This window comes from Alosa pseudoharengus, unplaced genomic scaffold, assembly GCF_046254945.1.
Source record: "Alosa pseudoharengus isolate Yale_2024_CS ecotype anadromous, Long Island Sound unplaced genomic scaffold, YU_APseudo_1.1 YU_APseudo_1.1_scf_18, whole genome shotgun sequence".
Taxonomy (NCBI): domain Eukaryota; kingdom Metazoa; phylum Chordata; class Actinopteri; order Clupeiformes; family Clupeidae; genus Alosa; species Alosa pseudoharengus.
In genome coordinates this window covers 260,001-266,420 of record NW_027468650.1, presented here as the reverse complement: position 1 = coordinate 266,420, position 6,420 = coordinate 260,001, and positions in this window count along the sequence as shown.

Below are 6,420 nucleotides of genomic sequence, written 5' to 3'. Positions count from 1 at the left end.
TTTCAAATTGTATTAACGTAGCAAAATACATCTTCCAATAACATATGATCAATTGTAAAAGTAAAACCTTTTGTTTGTGCATGGATATTAAATGCTTGTCCAGTCTTGAATATGGCGTACTGGTGCAGTTGGCTATTGGGCAGCACAACTTCCCTCCATACCGTACTGATCTCACCCCAGCTTGTAATCTCCTTTCATGAGCATCAGTAATTTTGTGGACATATTGGAGGTGACGTGATAAGTTTGAAAAGGAATCGAGGCACTTTGGACACTTCGTCTTTTGCTGTTATTGATATAGGTATAAAAGAGACAGAAATATTTGTGACAATATTATTTTAGCTTTTTGATACCCAATAACTGACTTTTATTGCACAAAAGATACACAATTTTCCAAGTCAAGTACATGAACTTCCAGAAAAGCTACACAATATTCTACAACAGCTACATCAACTTCCAGAAAAGCTACGAAATATTCCAAAACAACTACATCAACTTCCAGAAAAGCTACACAGTGTTCCAAGAAAGCAGATATACTGAGATATGTCCCTACCATTAACTTCCAGAAAAGCTACACAATGTTCCAAATCAACTGCATGAACTTCCAGGAAAGTTACAATACGTTCCAAGAGAACTACATATGCTTTCAGAAAAGAAGATGTAATGAGATATATCCCTACCTTCATGGTCACAATTGTGGAAAAGAATGATGAAGTGCCAAACCTTGCTATTTATACAGACGAGTTAACCCGCCTCCTATTTAGAATGGGCCAATTATGTTCACTACCAGAAAAGCTACACAATTGTTCCAAATCAACTACATCAACTTCCAGAAAAGCTACACAATATTCCACAACAGCTACATCAACTTCCAGAAAAGCTACACAATATTCCACAACAACTACATCAACTTCCAGAAAAGCTACACAATTGTTCCAAATAAACTACATCAACTTCCAGAAAAGCTACACATTATTCCACAACATCGACTTCCAGAAAAGCTACACAATGTTCCAAATCAACTGCATGAACTTCCAGGAAAGTTACAATACGTTCCAAGAGAACTACATATGCTTTCAGAAAAGAAGATGTAATGAGATATATCCCTACCTTCATGGTCACAATTGTGGAAAAGAATGATGAAGTGCCAAACCTTGCTATTTATACAGACGAGTTAACCTGCCTCCTATTTAGAATGGGCCAATTATGTTCACTACCAGAAAAGCTACACAATTGTTCCAAATCAACTACATCAACTTCCAGAAAAGCTACACAATATTCCACAACAGCTACATCAACTTCCAGAAAAGCTACACAATATTCCACAACAACTACATCAACTTCCAGAAAAGCTACACAATTGTTCCAAATAAACTACATCAACTTCCAGAAAAGCTACACGATGTTCCAAATCAACTACATGAACTTCCAGAAAAGCTACACAGTGTTCCAAAACAATTATTAACATAAACATCCAGGAAAAATACACTATGTTCATCTAATACAGTACTAATAGCCTTGGACAGCTTTATGGATGCAAAGGTGAATTAAAGACATGAGTACTTCAGTAATCAAACATTTTAATGAAATATGTGTACAGTTTTGACATCAATCTTCTTCTTTAACCATCATTCGAAGTCTGTTACGAACATTTTCAACAGATATATTCATCTTTCTGCACATTCTAAGAAGTGCTGGGTTTTTTTTAAGGGTCTTTTCAATACTCTGTTTCCTGATTACCTTTTTCTGGATGTCAAATTGGAAGGCCAGTCTGAGCATGGCTAGGAATTCTGGCGAAAAGCACAAACTTCTCCTACGACACTGTAAAGATTAAGAGGTCAACTATTAAGCAGAAGCCCATGTGAATTCAATCAATTAATTATATGATTACCTCCACAGGTCATGTCTTACCTTTGTAGAAGTTCTGGCAGGAAGCAGTTTGCCAGAGTGGAGTTTCTTTGTCACTGTAACTTTCTTCCTATTCTTTTTCTTGTGTCCTGTCTTGCTCTTGCTCTTTCTATTCTTCTCTTTTGTTTTCTGAATCCTGCGAGCCTTCTGAGGGATCTTTTTCTTTTGCTGTCTTGGGAGGGGCTGAGGAGGACTTTTCCTTTTTTCCAGCAGCTGGGAGAAATCTATATTTATCAGAATGTTCTCAAGTTCATCCATCTCTGGGTCGCTGTCACTCTCGACCTGTGCAAAATATAAATGATTAGGAACTAAAGCACACTGTAATAAAAGGGTCAATTCCGACAATGCAACATCCATGAATTCTACTCACCGTATGGAATACCTGGGACTTGGGCTGCTGGTAAGGTGGCATGATCTGAGAGAACCGGTCACCCTCATCTGCTGTCTCCTCATCCAATTCATCCTCTAAAGAACATGGTTTGAGTTCAGCATTCATCTTTTGGTCCTTTGATTCCTCAGATGTTGTGGGTACCTGTCCAGACATACGCGTTATAAGGAACTGCACATTGTGATGTACATTTAATGTGAAAATCAACTTCCAAGAATTCTACTTACCTCTTCCATGTTCTGGGAGTTATCTAGCTGGTTATTGGGATTAGCCAGAGACAACCCAATATTTTTCTCCAGCTTCTTTTGGGTCTGCTTCACCTGGCGGGATTTGGCTGTCCTAGTCTGTGCTTCCTCAATCCGCTGCATGACGATTCTTGCAGTGTCTATGGATTTGAATGGAGAAACGGCATTATTTATAGCCTTAGCTCACCTACGTCATAGATAATACACCACGCCTCCTAATTTGAATAGGCTATTATGTTCACTACAAGAAAATCTATGCAATGTTCAAAACCACTACATGAACCTCCAGAAAAGCTACACAATATTCCAAAACAACTACATGAACATCCAGAAAAGCTACACAATATTCCAAAACTTCTACATGAACTTCCAGAAACGCTACATAATATTCCACAACAACTACACGAACTTCCAGGAAAGTTACACAATGTTCCAAATCAACTACATGAACTTCCAGAAAAGCTACGCAATATTCAAAGACAACATGAACTTCCAGAAAAGGTGCACAGTGTTCCAATAAAATTTCCTAGAACTTCCAGAAAAGCTACATGAACTTCCAGAAAAGCTACGTAATGTTATATCTAATCTAATACAGCTAATAGCCTTGGACAGCTTTATGGATGCAAAAGTTGAATTAAAGACATGACTACTTCAGCAATCACTACTCAAATGAAATTTAGATTTATTTTAATGAAATATGTGTACAGTTATGTGACATCAATCTTGAACTTTAACCGTCATTCAAAGTCTGTTACAAATATTTTCAACAGATGTATTCATATTTCTGAACATGTTCCAAAACAGCAACCTGAACCTCCAGAAAAGCTACGCTACGAGCGTATTTAGAATGGCCGTTTATTTAGACATCCATTGTAGTATAACAAGGCAACTACAATGTAGCAAATCATCAGCAAAATGCCAAAAATGACAACAGTCATAGAAAAAGTGAACAGGTCACAATTTCCACAGTTGCATCTGCAAGAGAAAGGAATCATTTTGTAAAATTCACCTGATTAGTAATATGCACAATACCAGTGTATCAAAAGAGGAACTAAACTTGCCTGCAGGACCCTCCATTTTCTTCAGTTTCTTGAACATTTTGGCGGCCAATGGGTACCTCATTTGGGGGAACTGGACGCACCAGAACATGCACTATGTGGTGAAGCCAGAAAGTAGTATACATTTTCATATTATTTTGACAGTAAAACTTGTGGACATAAATGACTTCATGAAATAAAACACAGAGTGAAAAGTTCCACATACCTGACATTTCTTCCACTGATTGACTCCTGAATTTCTTCCTCAAAACCTCTAGCATGCATGCACCCCTTCCGCTTGATGCTGCTGACATGTGGGATTGGCTATTTATACCCTTGGTGCATATGTGAAGCAATGTAGTTAAGGAACAGGAACCAATCATAGCTTAGCATAGTAAATTCCACATTTTCTACATATGCTTCCACATTTTCTACATATGCTTCCACATTTTCAACTCAAACACTGATGACATGTGCATTTTGACATCCTGCAAATCTATTGGTTATTCAAATGTCTGGAGCAAATCTATTGGTTATGCAAATTACTGTCTGCACTGCTGCAGGCCTGTGAAACATATAAAAGGGGTATGAATCCAAAGACACCCAACAATGGACAAGCGAATATTCACAGTTTTACTCATTTTACTCGTCAAATGTAGCGGCGGCGTCCTGATCAACTCGACCGACAAGAAACTTGAGGAGAAGGCGGTTGGAGGAGGCGCAATCCTGGAATGCCATTTCACCCTCGCCCCAGATGACATTGGACCTCTGGAAGTCGAGTGGACTAGGCTGTCTAATGCTGGACTACAAGAGGACCCAGTAATCATTGTGTTCACCGCCGGGCAGATCTACGATAACTACTACGTGCCACTCAAAGACAGGGTCCACTTCACTTCAACTGATCCACGGAAAGGAGATGCCTCCATTAAAATGCTACGACTGACACCTTCAGATTCCGGGACTTACAAGTGCCAAGTGAAGAAGGTCCCTGGTATCCAGAAAATTGCGGTCATCCTCTGGGTGATGCATGCTCCCTCCAAGCCAAGTTGTCACACAAAGGGCACTGCAGAGGTGGGCGGAAATGTGGTGCTGCACTGCAATGCCCTGGAAGGTGCAATCCCCATCGACAACAACTGGCAGAGAGCAACCGGACCCTACACACTACCATCCTCTGCCCGCTTAGATGCTGTTGCAGGCAGGCTCCACATCCCAGGGGCAAAAGAGAGTGACTCGGGGACTTACCACTGCATTGCCAGGAACCGGGTTGGAATCGAGGAGTGCTTTTTGGAACTTCGGATTATTCCTCCTTCCATGGTTGGCATGATTTCAGGAGCTGTTGTGAGCATCCTCCTGGTCCTTGCTGTGGTCATCATCATCGTCTACCGCTGCTGCAAGTGCAAGAAGCACATGGTGGAAGCAAATGACATTAGAGAGGATGCAAGTCCCCCGAAACACAGAAAATTGACCTCTGAAATGAGTAAATAATAAAAAATAACATGTTAGAAAATTCTTTGACTTTGAATAAAAAAGAATATGAAAAAAATAATGAGAAATAAATGAAAAAATAATTAAAAAAATAACTAAACAATGTTATTTGTTTTTCTTTCAAATATCTTTGAAAATAAAATTCTTTAATAAAACACAAAATGGGGAAATGAGCACACAAAGTCAGGTAGGCATAATGGTGATATTCCGGAACTTGGACTTCAACTTCCAAGTTTATGACATACATCTAGGCAGGGACTCTCGTCTGAATTTCTGCAGGGAAATGAGCACACAAAGTCAGGTAGGCATAATGGTGATATTCCGGAACTTGGACTTCAACTTCCAAGTTTATGACATACATCCAGGCAGGGACTCTCGTCTGAATTTCTGCGGGGAAATGAGCATACTTAGCTGGGTAGGCATCAAGGTGATATTCCGGAATATAGACATCCAACTTCCATCTTTTTGACTTAGATCCAGACAGGCTAAGTCCACTGCATGTGTACGGGGAAATGAGAACTCAAAGGCGGGGAGTTGATATTCCGGAATATAGACATCCAACTTCCAACTTGTTGACTTAGTTCCAGACAGGCTAAGTCCACTGCATGTGTGCGGGGAAATGAGCACCTAAAGTCGGGGAGTTGATATTCCGGAATATAGACATCCAACTTCCATCTTTTTGACTTAGTTCCAGACAGGCACTCTCTACCACAAGTCTGCGGGGAAATGAGCACTCAAAGTCGGGGAGTTGTTATTCCGGAATATAGACATCCAACTTCCATCTTTTTGACTTAGATCCAGACAGGCACTCTCTACCACAAGTCTGCGGGGAAATGAGAACTCAAAGGCGGGGAGTTGATATTCCGGAATATAGACATCCAACTTCCAACTTGTTGACTTAGATCCAGACAGGCACTCTCTACCACAAGTCTGCGGGGAAATGAGAACTCAAAGGCGGGGAGTTGATATTCCGGAATATAGACATCCAACTTCCAACTTGTTGACTTAGATCCAGACAGGCACTTTCTACCACAAGTCTGCGGGGAAATGAGAACTCAAAGGCGGGGAGTTGATATTTCGGAATATAGACATCCAACTTCCAACTTGTTGACTTAGATCCAGACAGGCACTCTCTACCACAAGTCTGCGGGGAAATGAGAACTCAAAGGCGGGGAGTTGATATTCCGGAATATAGACATCCAACTTCCAACTTGTTGACTTAGTTCCAGACAGGCTAAGTCCACTGCATGTGTGCGGGGAAATGAGCACCTAAAGTCGGGGAGTTGATATTCCGGAATATAGACATTCAACTTCCAACTTGTTGACTTAGTTCCAGACAGGCTAAGTCCACTGCATGTGT